This window comes from Canis lupus, chromosome 17 (genome assembly GCF_003254725.2).
Source record: "Canis lupus dingo isolate Sandy chromosome 17, ASM325472v2, whole genome shotgun sequence".
Classification (NCBI taxonomy): domain Eukaryota; kingdom Metazoa; phylum Chordata; class Mammalia; order Carnivora; family Canidae; genus Canis; species Canis lupus.
In genome coordinates, this window is record NC_064259.1 from 44,709,967 (window position 1) to 44,731,398 (window position 21,432).

General features: G+C 37.6%; 1 long non-coding RNA gene across 7 annotated transcripts in view; it reads left to right on the top strand.

Moving 5' to 3' along the window:
* LOC112664280 (uncharacterized) overlaps positions 1-17,687 on the top strand; it is a 77,404-nt gene extending 59,717 nt beyond the window's left edge. For all 7 annotated transcript variants that reach the window (XR_003139615.3, XR_004806172.2, XR_003139614.3 and 4 more), the window contains 2 exons: positions 14,598-14,753; positions 17,314-17,687. This is a non-coding gene — a long non-coding RNA (uncharacterized LOC112664280). The remainder of the gene's footprint in view (positions 1-14,597; positions 14,754-17,313) is intronic.
* Positions 17,688-21,432: the final 3,745 nt, after the last annotated feature.

Below are 21,432 nucleotides of genomic sequence, written 5' to 3' on the forward strand. Positions count from 1 at the left end.
TCCTGCTCCTCTCAAGCTCTTTTGGGCCAAATTACAGATGATGTGTGTACAACCCCATCATTTGACCCATATTCACATTTAGAGTTCCTAGAAAACAAAAAGTCACTAGGGCTAATTAGTGCATAAAAGATTAGTTAGAATCACCAGGGGTTCAAAAGATAGGGAACAGGATAGAGAGGCAGAATAGCAGAGAAGGCAGGAGTGGAAAGGCAAATAGCATTAGCAGAGTATCATTTGATACTTAGTGAAAATCTGTGGGAAAAGAAATCTTTATAGCCATTTCTATTCCTGTACATATTGCCCATTATGTTCCAATCCATTCCTTCATCACAATTATACCTGCTTCCTTGAATTGTGTACATCATTATAAAATGTTTCTTGAATTCCTCCTGAGTATGTAACCATGTTTGCAATTTCTCTATAGAATATTATATTTTTACCCCCCTGAAAAAAAGGTCAAATGTCATACTATTTATATATACTAGTTTTCTGTTGTTATGAATCAACTTGACCTCCAAATTTTCCTCCTTAAAATGGCACCCATTTATTATCTCATGATTTTGTGGGTCAAGAATCTGAGCATAGCTTAGTGAGCCCCTGTGCTTTAGGGTTTCTCACAAGTTGCAATCAAACTGGGGCTGTGGTCTTATCTGAATGCTCAGCGGGAGAAAGATCAGTTTACAAGCCCACTCACTTGGTTCTCTGAGAGCTAGTGGATTGAGTTCTCACTGGTTATTTTTTCCCTAAGTTTTTCACCATGTGAGCATCTTTAGTTTGCTTCATCAGAGCAAACATATAAAAGAACTGGTGGGGTGGAGGGAAGGGGACAAAAGTTCATCATCTTTTGTAATCTGATCATGCAGGTAATAGATCATAACCTTTGCAGTACTCTGTTCATTAAAAAAAGAAATCCACTGGTCCAGCTCGCACTCAAGGGAAGGAGTTACACAGTGGTCTGAATGCCAGGAAGTAGGGAATCATTGGAGCTAGGAAAGAAGCTGCCTACTACTATTTGAGTCTTAGCAATGATGTTTTTGCTTAAAATGTATTATAAATCTAAGAGAAATGTATATTAGACAACTCAATTGTTGTCAGAGAAGGTTTTGGATTCTGAAATTAGTAAAATTCTAACTTACAAAGCAAATTAAGACAGATGAACTAATAGGAAATATACCTTTCCCTGACTCCTCTGATAGGGTCTTGGAGTGAATTTTGTCAGGAAGAAGTGAGCTCTCACCTATTCTGAGGATGGATCAGTAAAGAGTAGAACCAGTCTTTGATATTCAGGAATGTTAATGTGTGAGGTAGAGTTGGGAAGGGTGGATGGTGGGAGAGTGCTGTTGAAGACCATGGCCCTCCTACTCTGCTGTGAAATCAAATTCACTTTCTCACAATATGCCTCCTCTAAATGCATAAAGCAATTAAATGGAGTCTAAGAGTGTTTTCTTTCATTGCACATAGCTGACCATGATCAGCCTGAGAAAGAATGTCCCTTTGAACTGCTTACCTTATGATCAAGGGTGAAAGAAAAAAGAAATTGGTGATTTTTTTATATTTTTACCTACCACATCTAACGAATAGGTTCTTAATCCCTTTTTAAAGTGTATGATATTAATAATACTTATTTCATTTTAACCACATAGGAAGATTAAGAAGGATTTAGATAAGCTAGTTCTTTATTTCTCAAACTACATTGTAAGCCATTTTGCAACAGCAGAAAACATGTATTTATAACAATTTTCAAAAAAAAAGAGGAACAGCAAAGAAATGAAGTGAGCTTCGAAAATTAGGCTTTACGTTATTGCCTAGACAACTTCAATGAGAGATCCTTATGTCAGTTCATTAAATAGCATGTGTTTTTATGTGAGTGGCACTATAGTACCCTTGGAGTGCTGAATAATAAATAGACCGGCTCCTATTCTTTAGGAGTGTATGTGGAACAAAAATATATGTTAATTTATTTATTAAATACATATTTATTGAGAGCTTATTTTATGAAAGCTATTTGTACTAATCACTGAAGATAAAATAGTGAAATATACTGATAAGTTTCTTCCCCTGTAGAGCATATATTAAGGTCAGGAAAATGGATATTTACAAGTAAACAAATACATATTTAAAACACCTGTAGAATGTAATGAAGAAAAAAACTGTATGGTGTGATAGCAAATACCTAATTGCTTAACGGTCATGGAAGATCCCTCTGAAGAAGTGACTTTTAGGTGGAGCCATGAAGGATGAGAAGCCATGTATGGACTATGGGAATGGTATTGATGGAGATGGGACACTGAAGGTAAAGGCTTTTCATAGGGAACACTTGTTTTAGAAATAGAAAAGAAGGCCCATGTGGTCTTTGGATCCATAATTAGCAGGAAACCAGTGGTTAGAGACAACTCTTCTGAGATCTTGCTGTTCACCATAAAGATTGTGAATTTTATTCTAAGTACAATGGGAAGCCATAGAAGAGTTTTCAAATGGGGAGGGATCTCTGTATGTTATTTTTAAAAGCTCACTCCACTGCTTTTTTAGAGGATGAATTAAAAGGGGACAAAAGTAGGAGCTTTATGTAGGCCATTAAAGATATTTAGGCAAAAGATGGTAGAGGATTATAAAAGGTGGTGATGTTGGCCGTAGAAACAAGAAACGAGACAGAAAAATGGTCCCCAGATTTTATGCTTTAGTACCTGGGTATATGATGGCATCACTAATTAAGATGGAGGTATGTATATGATAGAGACATATTAGGAGGAATAATACATTATGTAATGATTTTATAATATAAATATCACACACTGAATAAGAGGATAAAAATATAATAATGATGGAAATATTTTGAGTTATATAGTGGTGATACATTTTAGATAACTGGCAAAGTTAAATTTGGTATGGTTTCTAAAGGAAACTCTGGTACTTAGCCAGAGTCTAAAGAAGATGGATGCCTCATGGAAAATAGGAAGAGTGACATGTCTTGAATGAGACAATCTTACTACTTGTATTTAAATTAGGTCAGTTCATTGGACAGGAAAGCATTTGCTTGGGAAGTAAACTGGTCCATTCTGGGGTATGTGAATCTTCTCTCAGAAATGGTTATAAGGAGAACACTGCTTGGCACTAAACCATTACATACCATAACTTCTGTAAATGATGGGGCTTGAATTCTGATGAAGTGGAAAATATGAATCCCATTGTGGTGCTTCACAGAGAGCCGTGAGACTAGGAAGGGGAAAAAGGTATGAGGCTAGATGCCAGGGCTGTGCATTATGAAGTTCTATCCTATTTGTGGGGCTGTCAGTCAATAATCAGTTGAGAAAAACCTATGTCTTCCCAAAGCTAAAGCCCTTCTCTGAAATAAATCAGAGATGCAGAGGAGCATATTCACTCTTCAGACCAGGAGAAGCCTCTTTAGTGAATAAAGAACTTAGGATGACTTAATGAAGTGTATGTTTCACTTAGGCTGTGAGGGTACTTAGGTGTGTGGATGACTGTTATTGAGCTTCCAGGTGTATTAGGCTCTGTGGAATTGAGTCCCCAAGGATTAGGTCTTTGTATTACAGTTCCAATCTTCCCTAGGAAAGAGACCAAAAACATACAAACATATATTTTGTTTTGTAATGAAAATAGCAGTGTAAATAGCATTAAAAATAGGCAGTCTCTTTTCCTCCTGTGAAAAGGACAGTCAAGTACTGAGCTGCCACACACATAAAAGATGATCTGGTCACGATGATCTGGTCTCCAGTCCACTGATGCCAGAGCTGAGAATCCAGGGAGAGACTGTATCTGATTCCTCATGTCTCTCTAAAATTCCACTTTTCCTTTTCTTCATTCATTCTCTATGTATTTCCTTCTCCCTCTTCATGACAAGCATGAAACAACATGTTGTTGGTTGATATCATATGTATGATGTTTGAATACAAATACACAAAGTAATATGCAAAGAAGTGATGTGTGCTTTTTTACTTAACACTTTTGAAGCAGGATAATTTTAGCTTTTAATGGATTCTTACAGTACATAATAAACCAAATGTTATGGGGCAAACCTGGATTTAAGGATTTATTTAAGGATTAACTTATTTAAGGATTTATTTAAGGATTAATCTAAATAATTATTTTCTCAGTAAAAATTCATTGTTTATCCCAAAGCATGTTCCCATGCAATGATCATGGTGGGGATGGTATGATTAGTGGTTTTCAAACATTGGCACACATCAGAAAGGCCTAGAGAGTCTGTTAAAACATTGCTAGCCCTTGCTGCTAGAGTCTCTGATTCAGTAGGTCTGGAATGAAGTCTGAGAATTTCTATTTTCTGACAAAATTCACAAGTAATTCTGATGCTTCTGGTTAGGAAACAGAGAGAGCCCCTGGTCTAGGGATTTCTTTCTCTAAGGATGGTCCCCAGAAAAATCAGGCCCCACTCCAGACTTACTGAATCAGAATGTACATTTTTAACAAGATCCTTATTATTTTTTTAGTAGGAGCTTTATCGGTGTATAATTAACCTGCCATAAACTCACCTATTCAAAATATACAATTCAGTGGTTTTAGTATATTTACAAAAGTGCATGACCATCATTGCTACCCAATTGTAGGACACTTTTATCAGAAAAAACCTCTTACCTATTAACAGCCAAACACTGTTCCCCCTCCCTTGTTCTTAGACCCTGACAACCACAGATTTACTGTTTCTATGAATTTGTCTATTCTAGGCATTTGCTATTAATCAAATAAGACAAGAGGGTCTTTTATGTCTGGTTTCTGTCTCTTAGTTTCAGGTTTTAAAGATTTATCATGATGCATTATGTATCATTATTCTTAATATTGCTACATAATATTCCTTTGCATGGATATACCATATTTGTTTATCCATTCATCAGTTGATAGACATTAGGATTGTTTCCACCTATTGGCTCTTGTGAATAATGCTGTTATGAACATTGGTGTATAGTATTTTGTCTGGACATATGTTTTCAATTCTCTTGGGTACATACCTAGGCATGAAATTGCAGGATTATATGAAACCTTTATATTTAACATTTTGAGGACATCTCAAATTGCTTTTCAAAATGGCTACACGAAAAAAAACAACAACAACAACAACAAAATGGCTACATGAGCTAACAATCTCACCAGCAACAAATATGTGTTCTAGTTGCTCTACACCCTTATCAACGCTTATAATTTATGTCTGTTCTTTTATTTTAGCTATTCTAGATCATATGAAGTGGTGTCTCAATTTGGTTTTAATTTGCATTTCCCTAATTATTGATGACATTGTCTTTTCATGCATTCTCTGGTCATTTGTAAGTATTCTTTGGAGAAATGTTCATCCTAAACCCCAAGTAATTTTTTTTAAGATTTTTATTTTTCTTAAGCAATCTCTACAACTAATGTGGGGCTCAAACTCACAACCCAGAGATCAAAGAGTCACATGCTCTACTGACTGAACTAGCCACCAGGGACCCCCAAAACCCCAAGTAATTCTTATACATATTAAAATTTGAAAAGTGCTTGCCTGGTAAGGTTTCAGATTACAAAGTCATTTTTATTTAGGGCAATGGCTCTCAGCTGGGGATGGTTATGGCCCCAGGGAACATTTGGTAATGTCAGGAAACATCTTTGGTAGTTACAACTGGGGGAGTTCTAACTAGTAGATAGAGGCCAGAGATGCTACTGACCATCCTATAACACACAGGACAGACTCTTACAACAAAGACCTATCCAGACAAAAATATCAGTTGTGCTAACATTAAAAAGCTGTGATCTAGGGTAGCCAACCAGCCTTTTCCCTAGGGACTGAGGTGTTTGTGAGGATGTGGGATTTTCAGTGCCAAAAATGGGACTGTCCCTGGGCAAACCAAGATGGTTGATCCTCTTACCTCACTGGGCTGTGTGGATCCTATGTTCTCAGCTTTTTTCCATTACTGGATGAAAGAGGGCCCATAGTGTGAAATTAAAGGCTGAAGAGCCAGAAAGGCAATTTCTCAGGGACTCATCTGCATTTGTTCCTGTTAGTTTCAGGGTGCTTCCTGCCACTCAGGGCCCTGCAGGGAATCCAAGCTTCCCAGCACACTTCTGCCTCTGCACCTCCATGCACTGTGAGCTGGGCCCAGCTACTAGAGGTTACTGAGTTTGCATGAGCTGCATGACTGCTGCCCAGCATTTGAGGCTTGCTGATGCCTTTAGTCCTCTCATTTGTTCTTTTAAAAGGGGTGTAACAATGGGAACAATACAGCATAGGGTGGGCTTTGTGGCATCCAGGGATAAAGGCACTAAAGCCATCACAGCCTCTCTAGTTGGAGAGTGGTGGGATCACAGGCTATCAGAGGCAGAAATGAACCTGAAGAGTGCTTTCAGTCTCTCATTTAATAGAGCCTGTGAGGCTCAGTGCTTAAACAAGGAATAGTGCACTGGATTCATTACCATTTGGGGGTCATGTGAGAATAATGTCCTTTTAATTGTCACGATGGAGAAAGAACCAAAACCCACATGGCCCACTGGGAAGGTTTGGTCATGTTTAGAGAATGAAGTGTTGGTGACCCTGCTCAGCCAGGTTAAATAGTGACAGATGGTTATGTTATGGAACAGAGCAGAGCTTCTCAAACTTGGGCATGCAGCAGAACCTCCTGCAGGGCTTGTTCAAACACAGCGCTGCTCCCTAAGGCTTCTGATTTGGTAGGTCTAGGGTGAAAGCTGAGAATTGCTTTTCTAGCAAGTTCTCACCCCACTAGAGTGAGAGACTGGATCCTTTCCTATCTTTGCTACTCAATGTGTTGTGCATGGGCGAGCAGCATGGGTATCACCTGGAAGCTGTGAGAAATGAAGGATCTCAGGCCCACTCAGGGCTGGCTGAATCAGAATCTGCTTGTTAACAAGTGCCCAGCTGAGCTGTATGCACAATAACATTTGAGACGTGCTTGTCAAGATTATGTAACGAAGGTGCCCATGTTTTTGTTGATCCTCTAAACCAGAGCTTGATCCACATCAAAATCATCCAAAAATCTCCTTGCCCAGGACATAACTGCAGCCAATTTAATCAGAACTTCAGCAAACAGGACTCATTGTTTTTAAAGTCTCCAAGTGATCTCAATGTGGCCACATTTTGAATCTCTGTTTTCAATACAATCAGCCTCCTCAGCACATTTAACCTAAGAGATCCTAGCAATACCAACGTGCTTTAAGAGGAAAGCCTGCTCATCTGCTCTACTTACTGTCTTGCAGTTGCCTCCAAATTTCCAATCACCTGCTTTGAACTTTAAGTTACATTTTCTGGCCCCCTCCTATTCGATGATCTGCTCTGGTTTCCCTACCTTGTCTACAAATTCTACCCTCTTGGTTTTAAAGCAGGTGGAAAGTATCTTCACTTCTAATACCCAAAATCAGTATTAATGCATCTGGAGACTAGACTGTATACTTCAGAATTACTTGCAATACTTGTTAAAAATGCAGAACCCTGGTGCCCTCCCCTCTACCCCAACTGACTGAAGAGAAAATTTTTGTTTTCAGGGATCTTCAGTGTTACGCAAACAAAACCGTTGGTTGTGATGCACATATAAATTAAGGCACTGCTGAACTAGACTTTCTGCTATCCCTTCATCACCTTCCCCAGCTTAGTTCAGTTCACTATCTAGAAAGTGTCCTGCTTAAGCACATAAATCAAGAACTGCACATTACTGAGTGTGTTTTCAGCTCCACTAGAACAGTTATCTGTGCCACCCAGGCAAAAGCCAAGGCCTGACTCCAATATCCCACCTTCCTCACCACTGTGCAGTCTCCAGCAGATCTGCTGGGTGCCACCCTAGACTCCACCTCTCTGCTGAATTTGTAGTTACCAATGGAAGTTGGGTTCATAGGGTTAAAATATTTGCATTCCGTTGCTTCTTATAGTTCTATTTTCCTTTTGATGGTTATTTTGTTTACCCAATAATATTACACATTCTCTGTGTACAGGTTTTTGGTGTTCTGGCATAAATTTATGCCCTCAGGACAAGAGTTTTTTTTTCTTCCGAGACATAGAGTGGACTCATCTTTGGCAGATAATTTTCCAGCATACAGGAATGAAACAGGCCATAAAAATATTTTTTTTTCCATTGGGCTCATACATCATCATAGGAGAGACTTTTTACCCTAGGTTTGAAGGCCTATAAATAATTTCAACACAAACAAAGCAGCAAACAATCGCATTCAACTAATTTGCTCTGTTATATACAAGGGTGGCTAGCAGGAGTAACCTTGCAGGGAGTCCTGTACATTTTACCTGAGATCTGGTCTGCTATTGCTCCAATCTTGATTCTATTTTCATGAAAGAACCTTCCATGTGGGGCTCAGGAGTACTTTGCTCATGACTTGTCCCTGTTCTTCTGAATATAAACAGAAGGGTTTAGGTTTACCAAGAACACAGTTCTTTTTTCAAGCAGAAACAATGATTTGAAAGTGTTTTTTTGGTTTGAAAATACTATCGAAGTGAGAAGCAAGTGTAAAGTCCTATGAAAACAACAGGCTGGTGCTAAGGAGAGTGAGCTGTGAACTAGGAGATGGAATCCAGCCATTGCAACGATCTCATGAAAGCTGGCTCCATTTCCCTCATGCCACATGCTGGCATCAGCTTCAGTGTAAGCTGCAGCTGAAGCATTTACTCCAGTTACTGTTTGAAAACAACCTTGCTGACAAACAGGAACAGTCCAGGTTATCTTTATTCAACTTTGCCATTTGTTTCCCATAGACCAATTAGATTTGGCTAGAGGCCCACTTAACTGGTGATACTAATTTTCCGTTGAAGATTAAATTGTTCAAACGAGAGCCTCTGGTTTGGGGGAGAAGATGAAAGTGAAAAAAATCTTTGATACCTTGAGTGAGTATCAGAGCTGTCCCCTGATAAAACTGTGACAGAGGATCAGTTTTTCTTTGATGCCTTCCTGGCAACACCACAGCCATCCTAAGTGAAAATAAACCTGCTGATATCCAAAGTTGGCACTAAAATGGGAACCTATGGGTGGGGAGGAGTAGTTGTTCTTTGAGTATAAAACTTTCCTAGCCTTACCCTCCTGAACTCTCATTGATTGGTGCTTCCAATCTCCTCCTGTTGGGGAGGATGTGATACTTTCTTTAACGCTCTGACACAAAATGAGGTAAGTGAAGAAAATAGAAGTTTCATGAAGGTACAACTCAGGTAAGGCCAAAGCATACAAACAACACCTCACCAAACACTAGAAGAAAAAATAGGAGTGATAATATAAATTTAGATAATTCCAACTAACATTATAACATTTTATAGTTTGGGATCCCTGGGTGGCGCAGCGGTTTAGCGCCTGCCTTTGGCTCAGGGCATGATCCTGGAGACCCTGGATCGAATCCCACATCGGGCTCCCGGTGCATGGAGCCTGCTTCTCCCTCTGCCTGTGTCTCTGCCTGCCTCTCTCTCTCTCTCTCTCTCTCTCTATGTGTGTGACTATCATAAATAAAAAAAAAATAACATTTTATAGTTTATTCTAGAGGACTCCCAGGAACTTCTTTTTTAACTACTGATATTTCTTCATATAGTTGAAGCATTATGTAATGGGATGGACATAGATTTTTGTCAAAAAGATTTGTCTAGCCTTGAATGAGGTAATGTCATTGAGCTACCATGCTCTCAGCCATTAAATTGTCACAAGGTGTGCTATATTTTAGTTGTGGTTGATCACAATCCTATTTGCCAAATATTCTACTTGGCATCCCATTTCATATTCAGTGTCATAAGCCATTTATGGTGATTTGAAACTACATGTTTATTACCAGAGCAAAAAATGGCCTATGAGACTAATAGAGACATTTGTATGAGAACTTGGGAGTTGCTTTTCATGTGGGAAGTGTTATTGCAGTTATTCTCTTTCTGTTCCTCAATTGCATATCAGGTATATGAGGATAGATAATATTGTTTTGTTCACAAGACAAGCAACACCTAGGTCTCTGGTGAGAAAACTGTACCCCACCTGGACATCCTGTATTTCAGCTTGCAGTGGTGACCAAGGGATTTTCAGGTTGTCTCCTTAGGGAGACAAGTGTGTTTTGCATGTAGGAGTTGAACTGAGTATTTAGTACCCAAATAGTGCAGTGTAGAATGTATTTCTATTGGCTGTGTATTTCATTTTCCCTTTCTGTTTCTCCCTGTGGGAGGATTATACTTCCCTACCCTATAGAATGTAATAGTGACTGTCTGACTTATTTGTCAATAAAATGTTGGCAGAAGCAGTGTGCGTTGTGTCAGAGCAAAGGTTTAAGAGCCAACATGTGATTGTCCATGTTTCTTTCTCCTATAGCAACTTTCCAGTGAAAAGATGTTCTTTCAGTCTAGGTTCCAGAATGAACTAAATGTGGAGCACAGGCCATAGCTGATCTGTAGCATGAATACAAAATAAGCCTTTGTTGTTGTATGTCACTAACTTTTGGGTCTTTTCCTAACCTAGGTGTCACCTAGATTAGGATGACTGATATAGTACTTGAGGTTATTATGAATAACAAATAAGATAACATTAACCAGTTTCTAGAAGAGTGTCTGAAACACAATGTGGATTTAATAAAAATGCATTAGGATGAAGAGGTAGGTATAACTTTTAACCTACCATGAGGAAATGTATACCTTGTCATGAATACTTCAAAGTCCAGCCCCAAAGAAGCTCAGTTCATTCTCCTACCTGCATAAAGCTCTCCTCATAATTGTAATGTTTTGTCTGAGGATATGTTGTGTCCTTGGTCATTAGTACTAGGAAAAACTTTAGTCTTCCAGCAATGTTTGGCTTCCTTTTCTATGTTCTATAAACATAGAAACGTTCACAGAAATGATAAAAATCTAATGCAGCATGACAATGTTAATTTACCATTTTAATACATCAAAGTCATGTATAAAATATCATATACAGCATAATGGAGTTGATATGCAATAATTTCTTTATATGTTTCCTGCATGAAACATGCTTGTATGTCTTTGAACCTTGGGAAATAATGTGGGGACAATTAATAAATTAGCTAGGAAAAAAATAATGTCTTTCATAGGTAACACAATTTGAGACCTTGGGCAAACCAAATAGCCTCTCCAAGGCTCATTTTCTCCATCTATAAAATGGAAAGAAAAATATTTTCTTCAGATAAATGTGAAGGCTAAGTGAAGTAATATATGCAAAAGGGTTAGGAGAGCACTTGGCATATAGTTGGCCCTCAGTACAACCACAAATATTAAAAACCTAACTAGGTGAATTTCTAATAGTTAAATTGTAGGTGGTGATGTTGCTTTGATTGGTTGTTGCACAGTTTTTGTTTAGTTTTCGAAGGTGTTGTTCTAAACTCAACCACTACCAATTTTTGCCTGCTCTCTTCTAGGTATAATAACAAATTTCCCTTATGATAGAATGTCCTGGAATTTTCCAGCTAAAATTACCAACTCTAGAAAAATGAGAGCTAGTAAATGATTGGACAATAATATGAAGCCCTGATGTGTGATGTATCTCAATTTCAGAAAAATTATTTCCCTTTTGTCCCCTAGTCTTTTGAAGCAAGAGCATTTGGACAACCTCCCTGAATTATAGCCCTTTTGGTGTAGTTTAAATCATCATCACTCAAAGAGGCAGACACCATGACATACAGGATTAAGACATGGGTTAATAATGTCCCAGCCTTGGGGCTTGAGATTTTTGCCTTTCTCAAGCTCTGTGACCCTGCATATGTCACCTGACCTCCTTCTACTTATATTTCCTTTGTTGAAAAATTATATTTTTCTCTTCTGGTATTTGTGGTTGTGAAAATGGGGAAAATTGTGTAAAGATCTTGGAAAATAATAATATTCTTAAGCATATTAAATAGTATGTCTTAGAAATAAAGATGACTTGGCTTTTCTAAACAGACATTAGGTATAATCTTAAGGCAAATAGACATGGTTGTAAGATGTTCATTTTAATGCCACCCTTATTGAACTTTATATACTCAATTTTCTTTTTACTAGTCCAGTTTTATTATTGGATTATCATTTAATTATTTTTAGGTCCTCCTCTGGGATAAAACCAGATTTGCCCTTGCGTTTTACTTTAAAAATCTTGTTCAGTTTAAACCTGTATATTTCCTACTGCACAGAATCTACCTTCTTAGTTTCCTAATATCCTTGGCTTTTACAAGGATAGGTTCATCCATAGAAAATATTTTATTATTCTGTTTAATTTTAAGTCCTTGTGTCATTGCAGAATGAATTATGATTTCTAGGAATTCACTGGGGAAGATGAAGAATGTCTAGTCTAAATTAAATAAACTTTGTAAAAGTAATACAATATTTTGATGGTGATGATGCTGATGTTAGCTAATAGTTATTGACTACAAACTACATTGACTACATATCAGCACTGAGCTGAATGTAAATTTAAACATATTATATTATTTATTTTCAACAAGAGCCTTCTCAGTTAGATCCTGTTGTTATCCCAATTTTACAGATAAGGAAACTGAGGTTTAGAGCATTGTTTGCAATAGTTGCAGATCAAAAAAGTGGAAAAATCAGGCTATTCAACAAATTAATAGATTAAAAATATCCATGAGCCTACATTGTTCTTTGCCTAAAATGTCCAAAACCAAATATCCATTAAAAACAAACAAACTTTGCCTTAGATTCTATAGACAATGAAGCATTCTTGAAGTCTTTAAAAAGTCACTTTGAGGAATGGGATAGATGATCTATACTGATAGTCTATTGTGGACAGGAATAATAAACAAGGAGACATGGAGACAACTGAATGCAAAGAGCCTGCAATAATTAAGCTCTTCAAGCTGGAAGGAAGTCAGGGGGATTGTGTTTACCAAAGTGGGCTCTAGCCCCACTCTGAGCTCCTTCCTGGCTATTTAATCGGTTGCCTTCTGCAACCATCCCTATTTCTCCCTGAGATCCCTGAGAAGCTGGCTCTCTTATTTACTCACTCTCCACTAACTAGCAGTTTTGGAGATTACATATTTCCCAACATACTCAAAAGTTAGTATTATGTTTATTGGTTATTCTTGGATATGCTGATAGTCCCTGGAGAAATGTAGTTATTTACTATCCTACTTAGAGACAGGTCTATCAGGTATGATTTGTTTCAATACTGCTCATGATATGATGAAGCATATGGCTGTGATGTGTAGAGGGATACCAGTGTATACCATGCTGAGATTTGCTTTCCATAGTTCTTTAAACCCCGTTTGCTCACGGTTTGACCCATTTTCTGCATGTTGCTCATTTATCATAGATTGTTTTTTTTTTTTTTGAAAAGTTGCAGCATTTTATTTTTTACTTTTATTTTTTGGTATATTTTTTATTGGAGTTTGACTTGCCAACATATAGTATAACACCCAGTGCTCATCCCATCAAGTGCCCCTCTCAGTGCCCGTCACCCAGTCACTCCATTCCCCCACCCACCTCCTCTTCCACTACCCCTTTTTCGTTTCCCAGAGTTAGGAGTTTTGTCACTCTCTCTGATTTTTCCCCACTCATTTTCTCTCCTTTCCCCTCTGATCCCTTTCACTATTTTTTATATTCCCCATATGAGTGAAACCATATGATGATTGTCCTTTCCCGATTGACTTACTTCACTCTGCATAATACCCTCCAGTTCCATCCATGTCAAAGCATCATTTATTTTTTTAGTGTACTTACCATTTTTGTCTGTACTTTACAATCTGTGGCCCCTGGACAGAATTTACTCAATCTGACTTTTTTTTTTTTAAAGATTTTAGTTATTTATTCATGAGAGACACAGACAGAGAGACACAGAGACACAGGCAGAGGGAGAAGTAGGCTCCATGCAGGGAGCCCGACGTGAGACTTGATCCTGGGTCCCTAGAATCAGGCCCTGGGCTGCAGGCGGTGCTAAACCGCTGAGCCACGCAGGCTGCCCCCTCAATCTGACTTTGATCTTTGACTGTCCTTTTCACCCTGGCAGGCAGGGTATCCAGAGAGTGTTCCCAGGGATTGCTAAATGTTTCAGGTTACTTTTTGCTCATCTTCTGTGTTTCCACCTTTGTTCCCAGTCTGAAGCATTAGAAAAAAAAAAAAATCACAGAAGTGTCTAGAGCAGAGTTATCTAGAGCAAAGATGCATTACTGGGCATGTAGCAGAAAGAACACATTTCTATTTAAAATAATGAAAACAATTAACTTCTTCCATTTTCATATTCTGAGGAAACTACAGAATTCACATAAGGAAGATAATTACTCTTTTACTGAGGATAATATTTATCATACTTTCTGGTCAAGAAACATAAAGGGAGCTAAACTGCTGTGCATAACAAAATAGTGACTGACCTAATATAAAATACCCTTGGAGTTCTGAGGACAGACCGGGAAGAAAATTTGAGTCTAATAAGAAGCAAAGGTATTAGGGAATTTTCATAAGTCTTTAAGAAGGGAGACTTAGAAAAACAGGGTCTTACAAAAGTGATAAAGTGAGGCTGATAGAATTTAGGACTAATAATGTCAGACATGCAACTATGCTACTCTGTAATTTCCCTTCATTTTCCTCTGAAGTATCCAGCAATGATTTATTAATCATAAATAGCATCAGATTTGGATTAGTACTTTCTTTAGGAATAAAAACTGTATTTTGCTTTAAGTCCTAGGAACTCTTTGGAGACATGGTACAAAGTCGAAGAGAAGTGCATGAAAAGACACCAGGAGTTGGAGAAGACATTAGTTGCTGCACAAACAGTCATGTAGGGCTCCTTAGGAATTAGGAGAGTACCAAGGAGGAGATTCAGTTTCTTTTCTAGGTCAGTTATTTGGGGACTGGGTCCATTTATTTTCCTTGAATATTAAAGAAAATCATGTTCTTGGGAGTTTTTTTTTTTTTTAAAGTCAAAGTAGTTATTACATTTTAAAAGAGACTCGAGGTCCTCTACAGCCCGGTGTCCCCAGACCAGCAGTCTGTATAGGAGACTCCGCAGGAAGAGCCCATCCTCCCCGGCCCAGGGCCGCCCTCCCGGGGGCTCCTCATGGTTCTAAAGGGGATGATGCTAAAGCCCTAATGGGGACCCTGCAGAAGAGGGGGGTCACTGCTCCCAAATGGAGACATCTGCCAGTCTCAGGGGTCAGTGCCAGCTGTCACTCAGTGGCCCCTGAAACAGCTCACGTTCCACTTCTCTGCAGTGGTCTTGGGGACAACTTGCAGCAGCAGCTTTGAACTTAGGATTCAGTGACCAAGCACAATTTTCCTTTATTTCCTGTGCATCAGACTCCATTACATATTCTTGACTTGCCTAACAGAACGTGCTGTTGCTTGGCCTCAGTGAAAAATATAGTGTTTCTGTGTTTTGCCCATCTCTAACGGCACATGGTTAGAGGACTTGAGGTCACTTGGTTTCATGGATCACAGAATCTGATATAAAACAGAAAGAAAAATGGATTCAGATAGAGTTTAGATACATACATGGACAAAGTAGATTCATTCAAAGAATGCCAATCAGAAGTTAGGAGAGGTTATTAAAAGTTATTGAAATGTATTAAAGGAAATTAATGAGCTTTTAATAATATATCCTGAGTCTTTAAAACAGATTACAAGAAACCCCCACAACTTCCCATTGATACTGTTGCTGAGAACAAATTGCCAGTAAGATGATATCTACAGAGCAAGGTGTAGGAGTTCTACATTTGTGCCTAAGCCCAATTATACACAGAACTGTGAATGGTTAGCATCTAGCATTATTTTCTTTAATGGCATGTTTATTTCTTTTACTGTACTTTTAATAACCTATTGTTATTGTGTTCATTTGCCTGTTGCCTGAATCCCATGACTAACATTTAATATTCTTGAGGGCAAGACTTTATCTAAATAGTTTGCTGCTATATCTTTGGCAGATAGCACCCGCTCTATAAAAATTCATTGACTTGAATGAATGAAGTTAAAAAGTTACAGAAGATACAGATTTTATGACATTTGTTACTTACAGGAACAAAATAAACAAAGTAATGTTACAGGTAACAAAGTGAAAACAACTGTACCACACAAAAGCATGATATAGCTCTCCATAACCTGGCACCACTCTGTAATGTAATGATTTATTCATTGAGCATAGAGATTATTTTTTTTCAGTGTATGGCTAATGCACTGCCGGTTCCTAAGGTCTGTGCCATCTGGCAATACAACTTTTCTTTTTTTGAAATAGAAATGTGTAAATTGGGCTTTGGAAATTATGAATCTGGAATATATTAAGAAGCTGCACAAAGACAATTTTTGAAAAATTCAGAATGTATTCATATAAATTGTTAGTCCATCAAAGCAGGCCACATTCAAATGATGTTACCATTTTTCAAGTGTTTTGAACATCTCTCTTTTGAACCGTCACAGTCACATAGAAAAATGTTCTTCAATGTCTCTACCCTAGGTTTTTTTCCCCAAGCATCACAACTTGAGTTGCTATGTTTGAGAGTATTCACAAGAGTCTACAATATTTTATGAATATATTGCATAAAATGTTTCAGGACATAGTGGTCTCACTATACACACTTGGTTACATTGAAAGCCTCAACATCCACTTAAAGTTTTCAGTTTTAATATGTTTGCTAAATGACCAGTCTTAAAACTTTCCCATAGGTAAGTTATAAGCATACCATATGATCAGTGAGACCATCCCTAGGTTTGTTTTTTTTTTTTTCATCCCTAGGTTTTGACTGTATGCTAATACTCCTGCTGTCAATTGACTGATGGATTCATTTAATGGAGACTGGCATTTCCTGTGGCTACAAACATTACAATAAAGATTACTGAGAAAGGGAAACATCTTTATTCTTTATTTTTTTAGCAATATGAGAATATCAGGTCTTTGGAACATGAGAACCTGTAGATGAAGTAAGATTTCATGAAGACAATTATGCCAGTAAATCCCTAAGTAGAAGAGCGTATTCATTCATGATGGTGGAATATATAATTTTTTTGTATTGCTAGTAGACACCAAAAGTTAATGTACATTCATGCACATATGTATGACAAGAAACTTGCCTTCTGTGCTTTGCTGTGGGTTCAAAAGCCTCTGGGGTCTTTTAAATAATTGTCAATCATCTACTCTTAGCCAAGATAGCTTAGAGCTTCATTTAAAAATGTTTATTCCATCTTTGGCCTAGGAGGGAAAGTAGTGGCAACAGAATTTCTTACTGCTTTTATATATACTTATTATAATATATAATATTATATATAATATATTTTATTATATATTGCTTTATTATATATTGTTTTATTATATATTTTATTATATAATATTATATATAATATATATCCTTCATATATAATATATACAGAGAAAAGAATGTGATTTTCTTTTCCCCTCTGCTTAACAGATCTAAACTTGGCAAGAAAAATAAGATATCATTTTACTACCAGCTGCGCACTCCATGAAGGCAAGAAGTTCTCATTCTGTCTGGATGCTGATTGGCTTCAGTTTATAAAGAACCCGTTCCACTGAAGCTGACCTATTTACCCTTATATTTCTTTTTCTTTTTCTATAAGCCTATGTTAAACAAAAACTTGCTTGTCACTAGACATCTTTTGGCTCACATGAAAATCACAGAGCAGAAGTGGAGAGAACTACTTTCTTGATTAAGCAGTTAGATCATTCTTCTTAAAAGTGTCTAGGACTGCATATGGTCCAGTGCATCTTTTCCTCCACAATGGCCTCCAAAACCCTCCTCAGAATAAAGTCCTTACTTTCTCAGATATCTTTTCAGATTTCTGCATATCTGGTGGGGAAAAATATAACAAAGAGTGAAAACCATAGTGTATGTAGCTTTCATTTATTATTAGTTAAGAGTGTGCTTATTAAATAAAAAAGCCCATCATACACTGCATTAAATGATGTATTGTGGCCAAGAAAGTGGAGTGTGATAATATTCTGTTGTGTAAATGGCAGGTTCAATTTGAGCCTCACACTTGAAAACTAAGGTGATAATAGGAATATTATGGCACATAAAGAATAATTCAAAGACTAAGAATGCTTTGCATAGAGAGAGAAAACTCAAGGAGAGTATAATTTGAATACCTAATAGGAGAAAGAGAAAATAAACCTGTTCCGCAACATCATTAATGGATAAAATTAGAATATAGTACAGGTATGGGGTTATTGCGAGGGGTAGACCAAAGAAAGGAAGAGCTATTATACCCAGTAACTTCACAGTTATAGCTCTCTGGCTGCCCCAATCCCTTACTTCCCATGTTCTGGCACTGGTTCTCTCTCTTGACTTGCTGGAATTCAATCAATTTCCCTATCAGCACAAACAAGCTAGATAAACACTGCCTTCTTTGAACAAGGCACAAGCACTGGAAAGTACAAAAAAACAGGTGTTTGTTTTTGCTTGTTTTGTCTTTTTTGGTCAAAATCAAAGATAAATCAAGCTCTAGCAAAGTTTATAGGTGGAAATGACAGATTAGCAAAAGAAATAATAAAGAATATCTTTGCAATTAACAAATTTCCCAATGCATCTACATATGAAACAAAGAATTTTAACCCCAAATCGATTTAAGCTGGCAGTGTTTCCATACTTGGTGGAAACCTAATTCTGTTTTTCAGTCTTTTCCCTAGGTTAAAACTATTTCTATTGGCACAAGCCACACTGTAATTCTGTAATCTATAGCTGACTTCAATTGAAATAAACAATCTATAAAGTGGAATATTTATCTGCTATTTTCTTTCTCAGGGCAAGGATTTCTCAGGGTCAGATAGAGTCCAACTTAATTTAAATATTTATCTATTACAATACCAAGAGAAGAGTTCCTTAATATGTTATTTTATAAATAAAACAAAAAGATTTATCAGTGTCTCTATTGTTCCATAACAGATACCTTAAAACCTAATGGCTTAAAACAATAAACATTTTAATATATGTCAAAATTTTATACATCAGGAATTTAGGCAGAGCTCAGCTGGGCAATTCTTTCCATGTAGTGTCCACAGAGGTGTATCATAGTATCAACTGAGAGACAGTTTGGTCTGAAGGATCTAAGATGGCCTCATTCACATGTCTGCCACCTTGGTGAAGAAGAGTGGAAGACTGGGCTCATTTAAGGCTATTTTCCAGAGTACCTAAATGCAACTTTTTCAGCATGGCCATCTGAGGGCAGATCAGAATTTGCTTATGGCCATTCTGGGCTCTCAAAAAGTGGGTTCTAAGATATAGGAACTAGAAGCTACCAATCTCTTAAAGCCTGAGGCCAGAAATCATATTCCATTGGTTAAACTATCACAAAGCCCTCCAAATTTCAAGTGGAGGTTACATGGAGCCCACTTCTTAATGGAGGAAAAGTCAAAGAATTTACAACTATTTTTAATCTTCCATAGTACTACTGTGGAAGTCTATGGGAATGGACATAAATATATGTACAATAAACTCTACATGTACTCTCAGTTCTCATAAAGAATGAACATTGGTCTGGCTGGACTTGTGTCCTCTTGCACTGTTAAATTATGCAGATTTTTCTGCCTCATGTGGTACTTCTTTCACACCTATTTGTTATGGGATGTCATTTTTGTATCACAATGTCTTTATTTTTTGCAGAAAATTATACTTACCCTTTACATTTGTTCAAGGTTCACCTTACTTGCCACCTTCATTATTATAAACCTGCAGAAACTTTATTTCCTTCCAATATATTCTGTGAAGTTCAGGCTTCCAGTTTCAAATTCCTCGGAATGATGGAATGGTGCCCTTACCTGTTTTTATTTGAGCTCTTTGCTCTATGTTTTGTGCTACCTACTTTTTGTTGTTGTTGTTGTTGTTGTTGTTGTTTTTGTTATATGACTTTATTTTTAAGAGCAGTTTTAAGTTTACAATAACTTGAGAAGGAGCTACAGACATTTCCCCTATACCTCCTGCTCCTACACATGCATAGTCTCTCACATTAATAGTATAACTCACCAGAATGGTACATTTTTTACCAAGGATGAATCTACATTGACACATCATAATCACTCAAAGTTCATAGTGTATCTTAGGATTCACTCTTGGTGTTGTGCATTCTATGTGTTTGGACAAAAGCATAATGGCATCTATCCATCATTATACTATCAGGCGAAGTATTTTCACTGCCCTACAAATCCTCTGTGCTCTACCTATTCATCTCTCCCTTGCCAACCTCTGGCAATCACTGATCTTTTTATTGTCTCCGTAGTTTTGTCTTTTCAAGAAAATCACATCCCATTTTATTTTGTTGGTTCTCCACAGCTCTGTCTGTGGAGGTGATTGACACTGAATGCTGCTCACTCTACCAAAAGGTTTCCGAGTCTGGACATAATTGACATTTTGGGACAGATAAGATTTTTGTGGAGTATTGTCCAGTGCATTGTAAGTTATTTAGCTGCATTCCTCGCCTCTACCCACTACATGTGATGGCACTCCCCTCTCCCATTATGCCAGTTGTCTAGACATTGCCAGATGTGCACAGGGAGCAGTTTCCCCTGGTTTGGAACCACTGCTTTAACAGGGATAGTAATTCCTTGAATAGAACTCAAGTTGGACAAAAAGAAAAGTAATTCTACCCACTGAATGGAAATATAGAACTCATGAAACCCCTGACACAGGAGAGCAGAAGCTTCACTGGTTTAACTTATCAATACTGGAGTCCTGCTCTGGACCCAACCTCATTCCCAGAGTCCTCTCCCTGGCCCATGGTCCCAGAATAAGATTATATATAATCTCTCACTCATAGCTATTCTATTTAGTGTCCTCTTAACGCCTAGAGCTGGGATAATGCCTCTTAGATCCTGATTACATCCTATTTCTCCCCACTCCCATCAAATTGTCATTCGCGAGATGGAAGATACTAGTCTTTAGTTAGGCATCAATTAACACTGATGGCTGGAATTCCATGAATCAAATGAATTTTCTCCTCCTCCTTCTTCTCTCTGTCCTTCTCTACTGATTAATAACAAATGTTTTTAGATAAACATCTCCATTTAATTCTCAACAATTCACAGAGAGATGACTGATTTATTAGAATCTTACTATAAAGTTTAGTTTTGGATACCACTGGTCTCCAGTTCTGACAGAGCTTGAGTTAGCCCATAAAGTATATTCTCCTTGCTGATTACAACTAAAAACTCTATAGAAAAGGAAAATAATTACCTGAGTACACTAAAAAAGAGATAGAACAGGGAGATTGTAGAGCAGAGCCCAAACTTGGGGATGTGACCTATTTTTGGTGAATTTCCCATTCTATTATCTCTTTGTCCTTGAACTTAGTGGAAAGCCCCCGTCATGGATCTGTAAAGAAACAAAAACTCTGATAGAAACCCTACCTTTTGGGCAGCTCGGGTGGCTCAGCGGTTTAACTCTGCTTTCAGCCCAGGGCTGGATACTGGAGACCTGGGATGGAGTCCCACATCAGGATCCCTGCATGGAGCCTGCTTTTCTCTCTGCCTGTGTCTCTGCCTCTCTCTCTCCCTTTGTGTGTCTGTCATGAATAAA